We start from the raw sequence: 12783 nt of genomic DNA on the forward strand, positions 1-12783 counted from the left end.
TGTCTTTCTAACAGATATGCTGTAGCTCAACCAGAAGTTATGGTTTTGATACAGGAATTACTATGTGAAGTTTCATGACCTGTGTTATGAAGAAATTCAGATTAGATGAATATACTGGTCCCTTCTGGCCTTAAAATCTTATAGATTCATAGATACTAAGGTCAGAAGGGACCACTCTGATCATCTAGTCCGACCTCCTGCACAGCGCAGGCCACAGAATGTCACCCACCACTCCTATGAAAAACCTCACCCATATCTGAGCTATTGAAGTCCTCAAATCATGGTTCAAAACTTCAAGGAGCAGAGAAGCCTCCCTCCAGTCAACCATACCCCATGCTACAGAGGAAGGTGAAAAACCTCCAGGGCCTCTCCAATCTGCCCTGGAGGAAAATTCCCTCCCGACCCCAAACATGGCAATCAGCCAAACCCTGAGCACATGGGCAAGATTCACCAGCCAGATACCCAGGAAAGAGTTTTCTGTAGTAAATCAGATCCCATCCATCTAATATCCCATCTCAGGGGATTTGGCCTATTTACCCTGAATATTTAAAGATCAATTACTTACCAAAATCCCATTATCCCATCATACCATCTCCTCCATAAACTTATCGAGTAGAATCTTAAAACCAGATAGATCTTTTGCCCCCACTGCTTCCCTTGGAAGATTATTCCAAAACTTCACTTCTCTGATGGTTAAAAACCTTCGTCTGATTTCAAGTCTAAACTTCCTGGTGGTCAGTTTATACCCATTTGTTCTTGTGTCCACATTGGTGCTGAGCTTAAATAATTCCTCTCCCTCTCCTATATTTATCCCTCTGATATATGATCACCCTTCTGGGTGAAATGTCAGCCCCACTGAAGTCAATAGCAGAACTCCCATTGACAGCATTAAGGCCAGGATTTTATCCAAGGAATCTATAAATTAATGCTCCACGTTTCCCTCCTACTGATTGTTTCTGTTACTTGTTACTTATCTTAAACTGGACTGTAAGCCTTGTATGGGAGGAACCATTTCTTCCTATTTGTTCACACAGCACTTTGCACTGTGGGTCCCCAGTCATGATTGGGGTCTTTAGGCTCCATGGCAATATCAATAATTAATAAATGACAATTATCAATATTAACTTTTTATCTGTCATTGCACTAGATTAGAGTGCTTCTGCACACTTCTTTTTTCTCTCTTTTCATTGTAATTTTCAACCAATCCTCCTCTTAACCCCTCAACTGCCACACTTTGTTTTTTGCAGTGAACTAAAACATCTGGCTAGATTTATTCCTCTGGCAAATGTCTTTGGAAATGTAGGTTCAATCTCTGTTCAAGTTCCTTAGGATACTCTATGCCCAATTCTCTAATGAGTATACGAGCCTTCTTTTCAGGGCATGTGACTTGGGAATTCTTAAAAGATCATCATTAAATCAAGTTACACAGCCAATAAGGTTTCTATATAAACAAAACGTATAACACTCTTGGTCTAGATTGAATGTGACAGTAATTGCATATACTATTGCTTCTGGCCCCATTGCCTTAGGTAACCATTGTTTTAAAAGTGATCTCAAAAGACAATAGTGTCTTCAGACTAGGGAAACTGGGATTTTAATTTCTACTAGTAGTGAGACTATCCTTTGGCTTTTTTGAAATCCAAAGAGGAACATAAGAAATATTTATGTAATCCTAAGAGTAGACCGTGGTTGTAATTGTCTCAACAATCTCAGAAGAAATTGAAAAAATCAGAGCCACAAAATGCCACAAAGTCTCATAGTTATCAGCAAAATTGAAAATGCCAATGATAGATTTGTTTGAGAAACCTGAATTAGATTTTAGCACAATGCTTAGTCTCTCATTTAATTTGTTTATCACCTTTACAAGCACATTCATTGATATTTCCATCTTGAATGACTTTACAAACAGTTTTAAGTATTATTTATATTACAATATTACCTAAAGGTTCCAATTAGAGTCAAATATGTCTTCACAATATCCCTACAAGTTAGCGGAGTCAGACAGTGTGGTCTAGTGAATAGATCACTGGGTTGGGATCAAGAAAACTAAATTCTATTCCTGGCTTGACTTGTGTGCTGGGTTACTTGGGCATGTCATTTGCCTCTTTGTACTTCAATTTTTCATCTGTAAAATGGGAATGATGATCCTTTCAAAAGTGCTTTGAGATCTAATAATGAAAAATGCTGTATAGGAACTAGGATTTATTATTTTATTTATTTATTTATGGGAAAATTGAGGCACAGAGTGTTTTTGATTTTCCAAAGTCATACAGAGGCTGTGTTGCAGACTAGAGAAGGTAACATCTCCTGCTCCCAGTCCTGGGCTTTAAACACTTGACTATGTTTCCTCTCTATGAACACACAAGTAAAAATTAAAATAATCAATTCACTTATTAACAAAATTACATTTTATGTGGCTCAGTGCCATTTAAATTGAGTAAGCAAAGTCCGTGCTAAAAATATTCTGTAATGTCAGCCTCAAAATGAGCTACTATAATATCCTCACACAAAATTAGGTGTGGTGAGATTAAGTAAATTCTTGTAGTTTCGGCCACAAAAAGTTACCGTTAGAATTCTTAAGGATTAGAACAAGGGTAAAACTTTCAAAAATGCAAAAGTGACTTAAGAACCAAAGTCCCATTGAAGTCTAAAAATGTCATATGTTTTCTATGAAAAACTTTGACTGTAACAACAAAATTTCTATTACATTCATTTTTTCCTCTGGAATTGTTCAGTTTTTCAATGAAACCTAAAACTGAAAAACATTTCAATTTTAAATTTTGACCTAACCAAACATTTTTCACAACACTTTTTGTTTCATTTTTTGTTGAAAACATTTCAACCATATCTGCTAACAACTCTTCTGATCACACTGATTTTATTGGCCATTGTGGACTCTGTTCTTTTTCACTCTTCTGGTAAATTATAAATATTCATCTTCAAAAATGAAAAGGTCATAAGGTACACAATTATGATGGAAAACTGAATGGCGATACACTTATTTCACAAGTACATAGTCTCGTAGAGATCACATGTCAGTTACAAACAACACTACAAAAATCTATAGAACTTGGACAGATAATGGTAACCTCAACTTAAATAACCAGCAACTATAACAAACAAAATTGATCAGATAATACCTAAGTGACAAAGGAGGAGATTTTCAAAGGCACAAAGGGCAATGAGGTTCCAAACTCCTACCAAAGTTAGTGAGAGCTGGGTATCTAACTACATCTTTGCGCCTTTGAAAATCTGTCCCTAAAAAAAATGTGCAAGAGAAAAACACAAAAAATGGCCAATTTCTTGGGACAGTGTTATACTAATATCAGGTTTCAGAGTAGCAGCCGTGTTAGTCTGTATTCGCAAAAAGAAAAGGAGTACTTGTGGCACCTTAGAGACTAACAAATTTATTAGAGCATAAGCTTTCGTGAGCTACAGCTCACTTCATCGGATGCATTTGGTGGAAAAAACAGAGGAGAGATTTATATACACACACACAGAGAACATGAAACAATGGGTTTATCATACACACTGTAAGGAGAGTGATCACTTAAGATAAGCCATCACCAACAGCAGGGGGGGAGGAGGAAAACCTTTCATGGTGACAAGCAGGTAGGCTAATTCCAGCAGTTAACAAGAATATCAGAGGAACAGTGGGGGGTGGGGTGGGAGGGAGAAATACCATGGGGAAATAGTTTTACTTTGTGTAATGACTCATCCATTCCCAGTCTCTATTCAAGCCTAAGTTAATTGTATCCAGTTTGCAAATTAATTCCAATTCAGCAGTCTCTCGTTGGAGTCTGTTTTTGAAGCTTTTTGTTGAAGTATAGCCACTCTTAGGTCTGTGATCGAGTGACCAGAGAGATTGAAGTGTTCTCCAACTGGTTTTTGAATGTTATAATTCTTGACGTCTGATTTGTGTCCATTCATTCTTTTATGTAATATTTCCAACACACCTCTGACCAACGTATTAACCCACAGAGACCTTCCTGCCAACACTACAAAAAGAAGGATTCTGGGTGGACTCCTCCTGAAGGTCGAAACAGCAGCCTGGATTTCTACATAGACTGCTTCCGCCGACGTGCACGAGCTGAAATTGTGGAAAAGCAGCATCGCTTACCCCATAACCTCAGCCATGCAGAACACAGTGCCATCCACAGCCTCAGAAACAACTCTGACATCATAATCAAAAAGGCTGACAAAGGAGGTGCTGTCGTCATCATGAATAGGTCGGAGTATGAACAAGAGGCTACTAGGCAGCTCTCCAACACCACTTTCTAGAAGCCATTACCCTCTGATCCCACTGAGAGTTACCAAAAGAAACTACAGCATTTGCTCAAGAAACTCCCTGAAAAAGCACAAGAACAAATCCGCACAGACACACCCCTGGAGCCCCGACCTGGGGTATTCTATCTGCTACCCAAGATCCATAAACCTGGAAATCCTGGACGCCCCATCATCTCAGGCATTGGCACCCTGACAGCAGGATTGTCTGGCTATGTAGACTCCCTCCTCAGGCCCTTCGTTACCAGCACTCCCAGCTATCTTCGAGACACCACCGATTTCCTGAGGAAACTACAGTCCATTGGTGATCTTCCTAAAAACACCATCCTAGCCACTATGGATGTAGAAGCCCTCTACACCAACATTCCACACAAAGATGGACTACAAGCCGTCAGGAACAGTATCCCCGATACTGTCACGGCTAACCTGGTGGCAGAACTTTGTGACTTTGTCCTGACCCATAACTATTTCACATTTGGTGACAATGTATACCTTCAAATCAGCGGCACTGCAATGGGTACCCGCATGGCCCCACAGTATGCCAACATTTTTATGGCTGACTTAGAACAACGCTTCCTCAGCTCTCGTCCCCTAATGCCCCTACTCTACTTGCGCTACATTGATGACATCTTCATCATCTGGACCCATGGAAAAGAAGCTCTTGAGGAATTCCACCATGATTTCAACAATTTCCATCCCACCATCAACCTCAGCCTGGACCAGTCCACACAAGAGATCCACTTCCTGGACACTACGGTGCTAATAAGCGATGGTCACATAAACACCACCCTATATCGGAAACCTACTGACCGCTATTCCTACCTACATGCCTCTAGCTTTCATCCAGATCATACCACTCGATCCATTGTCTACAGCCAAGCGCTACGATATAACCGCATTTGCTCCAACCCCTCAGACAGAGACAAACACCTACAAGATCTCTATCATGCATTCCTACAACTACAATACCCACCTGCTGAAGTGAAGAAACAGATTGACAGAGCCAGAAGAGTACCCAGAAGTCACCTACTACAGGACAGGCCCAACAAAGAAAACAACAGAACGCCACTAGCCATCACCTTCAGCCCCCAACTAAAACCTCTCCAACGCATCATCAAGGATCTACAACCTATCCTGAAGGACGAGCCATCGCTCTCTCAGATCTTGGGAGACAGACCAGTCCTTGCTTACAGACAGCCCCCCAATCTGAAGCAAATACTCACCAGCAACCACACACCACACAACAGAACCACTAACCCAGGAACCTATCCTTGCAACAAAGCCCGTTGCCAACTCTGTCCACATATCTATTCAGGGGATACCATCATAGGGCCTAATCACATCAGCCACACTATCAGAGGCTCGTTCACCTGCGCATCTACCAATGTGATATATGCCATCATGTGCCAGCAATGCCCCTCTGCCATGTACATTGGCCAAACTGGACAGTCTCTACGTAAAAGAGTGAATGGACACAAATCAGACGTCAAGAATTATAACATTCAAAAACCAGTTGGAGAACACTTCAATCTCTCTGGTCACTCGATCACAGACCTAAGAGTGGCTATACTTCAACAAAAAAGCTTCAAAAACAGACTCCAACGAGAGACTGCTGAATTGGAATTAATTTGCAAACTGGATACAATTAACTTAGGCTTGAATAGAGACTGGGAATGGATGAGTCATTACAAAAAAGTAAAACTATTTCCCCATGGTATTTCTCCCTCCCACCCCACCCCCCACTGTTCCTCTGATATTCTTGTTAACTGCTGGAATTAGCCTACCTGCTTGTCACCATGAAAGGTTTTCCTCCTTCCCCCCCTGCTATTGGTGATGGCTTATCTTAAGTGATCACTCTCCTTACAGTGTGTATGATAAACCCATTGTTTCATGTTCTCTGTGTGTGTGTATATAAATCTCTCCTCTGTTTTTTCCACCAAATGCATCCGATGAAGTGAGCTGTAGCTCACGAAAGCTTATGCTCTAATAAATTTGTTAGTCTCTAAGGTGCCACAAGTACTCCTTTTCTTTATACTAATATCAGTATCTTTTGTCCATATTCTGATTACACTACTGATACGCCTCGGCTCCATTTATCTTTTGCAGAATATTTTGACCACAACCTGTGTCCCAAAGTATACAGCTCTCTTCTGTGTGTCATTCTCTAACCTTCGCTATGTAGCAGAAAAAGTTTACAGGTGGTATATTTGCTTCTATTGAATTCAATTACAATAATTGACTTCAACAAGAATAGAGTTAAGCCAATGGTGAGTGCTTTTGAAAATCCTACTTCTCCTTTCAGTGTCTGAGTAGCAATTCTAATGACCAGAAGTAAATGAACCCTTCAAACTTTTTAATAAACTATATACTAACACAATTCAAGACAAAGAAGGGAACAGTCTTACAGAAGACAGGGACATCATCAATAGGTGGACAAACTACTGCTCTGATCTATACAACCACCAGACAAATGGAGATCTTAGTGTCTTAGACAGCCCAGATTCAACAGAGGAGGATGACTTTCCAATATTGCGTGAAGAAGTGGACACCTTAGTCTCTAAGGTGCCACAAGTACTCCTTTTCTTTTTGTGAATACAGACTAACACGGCTGCTACTCTGAAACCTGTCATAGTATCTGAGTGGTTCTAGGCAAATTCATTTATTTGTATAACTTTTCTTTCCTCTTTAAATTTTAAAATTAAATTGAAAGTAGAAAAGATGCCACATTTAAGTTGATGCACTGGTGATTTGCATCTAGAATTCTCAGCAGCTGGCACAGTCCTCAGATTTTGTATTGTATTTTGTACTGGCAAACAGTTGTAGGAGAAAATTACTTGTTTTTTTTTAAGGGAAGCTGAATTGAATACTTGCCTCTCGAGTACAAATTTATAGCTGGTCATTAAGTATTAAAGGAACTGCTTATATCTCTCTGTGCACAGATATAGGTGTTTGAATCATAAATTGACCAGATTTTGCTGGCTGGAACTATCTGAACTTGACCCTCTGGGGAAAAAATATTAAAAGTTTAAAAGATGATACATTAACCTTGATTTTCTTCCAGTTTTGCTGAGGCAGACACTGTTAATTAATGTCCTTACATCAGATGTGTTACCACTATAGCAAGACCATAAAAGAAAAATTTAAAAACCTTGATTTCTGTAAAATAAAGCTGGCATGCACATTTCATCTGTTTATATTGACATGTGCCTTCTGTTCATCATGAACTACAGGTTTCCTGGATAACTTAACACACATCTCAGACTGGAATATTAGTGGCTTTGAAAATATTAGAAAACAATTTTTTAGCTCTTGCATGTAAATAAAAGCTGACTAAGGCCAGTGTAACATTAGCTTTCAAATAATATTTATAATGTTGAAGAGAAATTTGTAAGTAATAGTGAGGAGAATGTGTTCTTGAACAGTGGATATGCAATATAATTATAGGATGCTTTTCTTGCAGAGACTTGACCACTTGCCTGTGAGCAAGATGCTGTCTTCTGGGTAGCCATCCTCCAGGCTTACAAAGAAGAGACCTGGGCTTAATGGAAACTTCTTGTGGTTCTAAACCCAGTGCCATATTTCAGAGTATTATTCCACCAAGGGAAATAGTCTGCTCTCCAAAGTGCAGGCTTAATTGCCCCCTTCTCCAATCCCCAGGAAACTTTACAGAGAAATCCAGAGTTGCTTAAATAAATGGGAGCAATGCCTGCCATCTAAAGGAGTCAAGCACACAACTGAGCAGCAAAAACACACTCCTTCCTGAATGGTTTTATTTAAACAAATAAGGGGACAGAAAAATTAAAAATGAGATATTTTAGGGGGAAAGGCTGCCATACTTTATATTAAGATTCCATTTATAAATGATTTATAAAGGGTTAATAAATAATTAATAGATGTTATAAGCATTTTATTGATGTGAGTACAATGTACTAATGATGGGTTTAAGAAATTGAATAGAAGATACTAAAGATGGTTATAAGTAATTGTCACAGGGTTGGATGGCCCTTTAAAAGATGTAGGTTTACCTGTGCATAATTATCTGCCTTCCCAAGTGACGGGTTTAAGGTCAGGGATCACATGATAGCTTGAAGGTCACCTGGTTCTTATATTTTGTGATAAAAGTTTAGCAAGCAGCTTGGTTAGGGTGAGCCCTTCTGGGGCGACCATTCCATACCTGCTAGGTGGAAGATTTGCTGGAGATACCAGTTGTGTGGTTAGGGGCAGGAGCCTTATGAGAGAGAAGCTTCAGGAAGGGTCAGGCAGCAGCACTTGGTTTATCTGTTTTGATTTGTGTTGGACTGTCCTGGGATTGAAAAATAAACCCATCCCCGAAGAAAGGGAGTAAAATTCCGCTGCTGTTGGGAGCTTCGACTCACAGGCCAGTGAGTTGGCCCACTGGCTTACTATAGCTCTGTAACAATGAACTGTTAAACTATTTCATTAATCAATCCATTAATTAAATTATTTATTTAAATTATTAATCTGTTAGCCACACCACTCGGTTCCTTATTCCGAGTGCTGGTCCCAAGGCCAGATAAAGTCAGAGGGTTGGACCATGGCCTAGCAAGCCATCCCCATAAAACATATTTAGCTTTGGCACGTGAAGAAAAAGGATTAAGAATTTCTGCAGTTTCATCTGCTTCATCGGTTGCATCTGCTATGCACAAAGGAACCAAGCTTTAAGAGGAGGAGGAATCACAAGGGATCATTTAAGGTGGAAATCCATCGTACAGGCTACCATGGCTACATCATAACCATGTGAATCTGCTACTGAAGCTATTTATTAACATTAACAACTTGTTATGAATGGAACCTGAAAATAAAGTTTGACCAAAAAAGACTGCATAAATTAATGAAATATATAGAACAATATTATAAAACACTACACAAGCATAAGAATGTAAGCATATAAGTATGGTCATATGGGTCAGACTAATGGTCCATCTAGCCCAGTATCCTGTCTTTCAGTATTGTCCATTCCAGATGCTTCAGAGGGAATGAACAGAACAGGGCAATTATCAAGCAATCCATCCCATGTCATCCACTTCCATCTTCTGATAGTCAGAGGTTTAGGGACACCTGGAGCATGAGGGTGCATCCCTGACCATCTTGACTAATAACCATTGATGGACATTGCTTCATGAACTTACCTAATTCTTTTTTTATCTCAGTAATAGTTTTGGCCTACACAGCATTCCCTGGCAACTAGTTCCACAGGTTCACTGTGTGTTATGTGAAGAAGTACTTTCTTATGTTTGTTTTAAACCTGCCGCCTATTAATTTCATTGGGTGATCCCTAGTTCTTGTGTTATGTGAAGGGGTAAATAACACTTTCTTATTCACTGTCTCCACACCATTCATAATTTTACAGACTTCTATCATATCCCCCCTTAGTCAGCTCTCTCCCTATTCCAGACACCCTACTGGATGGATCTACCTTATGAAAAGATTTAGTCCCCACACAAGTTGTGAGTTTCCTAAGAATGTTAAGTGCTCACTGAAAAATCTTCAGGCCAACCTTCTAAAATGGATGCCTGAAATAAGGCTCTTGTGTCCATATGGCAGTTGCTGGGTGCTCAGCAATTTTGAAAATCAGGCCACTTACTTAGAAGCCTAACCTTAGGTGCCCATTTTTTAAAAGGTTGCTCTGAGTCTTAAGTATGCAAATGCTGGCTGACTTTTACATGGTTGGGCTGGTTCCTGTGGATCAAGGGCTTCAAGGTATGGTGGGTACCAGGGTGGAGATCTCTAAGGACCTAGTGTGTTTTTATGTACATATGAGACCTGTGGAGCCTATTCTAATTAAACTGCTACTTTTAAGCACATCACTTAGTTTCCGTTCCCTGTTTGGGTTATAGACCCAGATGCTTCTGAAGAAGGGTGGATCGGTCTTTCTATCCAAGAGCTTTCTGTTGTCTTGCTATCAATATCACTCAGATTGCAACTTTCAAGGGATAATTTTAGGAGCTCTTGTTAAGATCTCTGTTCCCCTTACAAATTCCTTAACCTCTTAACAGCCTTTTCCTTCCTCATTCCTTCTGAGCAAAGACCCTGGCTTTTGATTGCTTGAAAAGTCTCTGAGGTTGTCAAGCAGTCTGGAGTGGCTCACGAACATGGATGCCAACCTCAGGGCAGAGTGTTACAAACCAGGGCACAAACCCCATATTGGCAATGTGTTCTATAATTAGATTTCACCTATCAAGTATCAAGTGTGAACTTATCAAGCACTATAACAGCCTTAACATGGAGTCACGCAGTTCCCATGGGCACTCCAGTCTATCTTGCCATCCAGACAAGCCTGACTTTGTGGGAGATGGTCCCCTACACCAAAAATCACAATGATATTCAAATTACTCCCAGTCTCAAAGGATCAGTCTCTTAACCCTGGGCAATTGCACCTCAGGTCACACACCAAAGACAATGCTAGTAGCCATCTGGTAATAAACTAACTATAGATTTATTAACTAAGAAAAGGAGTTATTTACAAGATTAAAGCAGGTAGTCATATGCACACAGATGAGTTACTGCCTTATGTTCCAATAAGTAATGGAAGCTAATATAATGTCCAAGCTCTATATGTCCTATAGGGTTAACCTGAGTTAAACAGCTTGGGGATCCCTTGCTTATGCTTAGAAAGATTTCCCTCTCCAAAGTCCAAATAGCATAGCGATTCCAGTTCCAAGATTTTTATTCCCTTCCCCCAAAGTTCAAGCTGTGATGAGACAAGCATTTGTACGTATCCCCTCTTCATGAGTGTGGGGGAAACAATCAACAAATCATCCACTGATATTCCACAATGGTTTGTCTAGTGTCTATAGATCTTCTTTTGTTGGGCAGGAGATGACCCCTCTTGTGATAAATTAGTATTTCACACTTGGTAATGCATCTTTCATAACTGTAGGAGTTTCCAATTTCATACCAAACACTTCTATACTTACGGAATACACACTTAAATATTACCTTATAACATGGGATGCAGATATTATAAGTGAGATTAATGCATGCAGCAACTCACAAGAATTTCATAAAATTCAAACCCTAAACACCTCTTTATAAATCTAATACTTATTTTAGCAATACTAAGACACAGGTGAGCCAGACAGGTTTCCAGCTATTCATTTGTCAGTGTTCAGAAAGGCCTGGGGTCTTGGCAGGAGCTGGCACCTGGTCTGCTGGTGTCAGAGAGGTTTCCCCTTTCCGTGTGTTCCCATTGTCTCTCATTCTCATGTGCACAGGCAGGCATTCCTAGCAGTTGGAGCCAAATCTCCAATTTAGACATTTTCGTTGTCAGTGTTGTCTTGGATTAACTGGTAGCAAAGAGGAATATATTTACTTAAATCCCCACTGATTCTGCAGGGCAGGATTGGTGGGGCTTTCAATCAAACCCATGGGAATTACATGTATTGGGACATATCTTCTTCTTCAGCTGTGTCTGTGATGTGAAGCTGATGTCTGCTAAGGGGGTTCATCGGTGACTTTTTAAGTGGCTGAGGAGCCCAATTCTTGCCCTGCAGATTTTCTCACAGAAGTGACAGGTGTAATCTTGAAGGAGACATAGTTGTTGGCTGTAGTACTGTGCCCTTTCTTTCCGCCTTTGTTGCTTCTCTGTCTCATGAGCACATATGTTCTCCTCAAAGTGAGTTGTGGCTTGGTGTATGGTGTGGCGCCACTGTGTTCTGTTATGCACCAAGTCCTCCCAGTTTGTTGGGTTGATGTCTCCCTTTTTAAGATGTAATTTCAGTATGTCTTTGTAATGCTTCCGCTGCCCTCTGCGAGCTGTTCTTCCCTGACTTAACTGAGAGCAGAGTGAATGAGGAATACTTGTGGCATTCTTTTTGCTGCTACAGACTAATACGGCTACCACGCTGAAACCTGAGAGAAGAGTGATTGCTTCGGGAGGCGAGTGTCAGGCATACATACACAGTGGCCAACCCAGCAGAGTTGGTGTTTCATGACCTGTGCTTCTATATGGCTGATGTTGGCTGCAGAGAGAATGCTGATGTTAATGCATCAGTCTTCCCAGCTGATCCTGAGGATCCTCGTGAGCCATTTAAGATGTCATCTGTAGGTTACCCAGGTCTCACACTGAGCCCGCACGGGCTGGGGGGGAAGATACCAGCAAAAGGAGGACATTCAGGCCTAAGAATAGTAAACTATGCTTTATTGAAGGAAGGAAGAACTTACACTCCAATATGCGCGGGGAGCCCCTAGGATGCACGGAGGGGCTGCAGGGGACTCTGGTCATTCGGGACAGCTTACCAGGCAGGACTCCACCAGGGGGAAGTCCTCTGTGGTGCTATATTCTCCGCGCTCATCTCGGGGTTACATGGGATCAACAGCCAGTTATATTCTTACGTGTATGATTTATGTTTATTACATATACTGACTTGTTTACAGGCAAAAATATGCTGAGCTAGGCTACAATATCTTTTGGCAGGGTCTGTCGGACAAAGTTCATTGAAACTGCCTGCATCCTCCACTTACATCCAGTCACATACT

The sequence above is a fragment of the Dermochelys coriacea genome, chromosome 3 (genome assembly GCF_009764565.3).
Source record: "Dermochelys coriacea isolate rDerCor1 chromosome 3, rDerCor1.pri.v4, whole genome shotgun sequence".
In the NCBI taxonomy this organism is placed as follows: Eukaryota; Metazoa; Chordata; order Testudines; family Dermochelyidae; genus Dermochelys; species Dermochelys coriacea.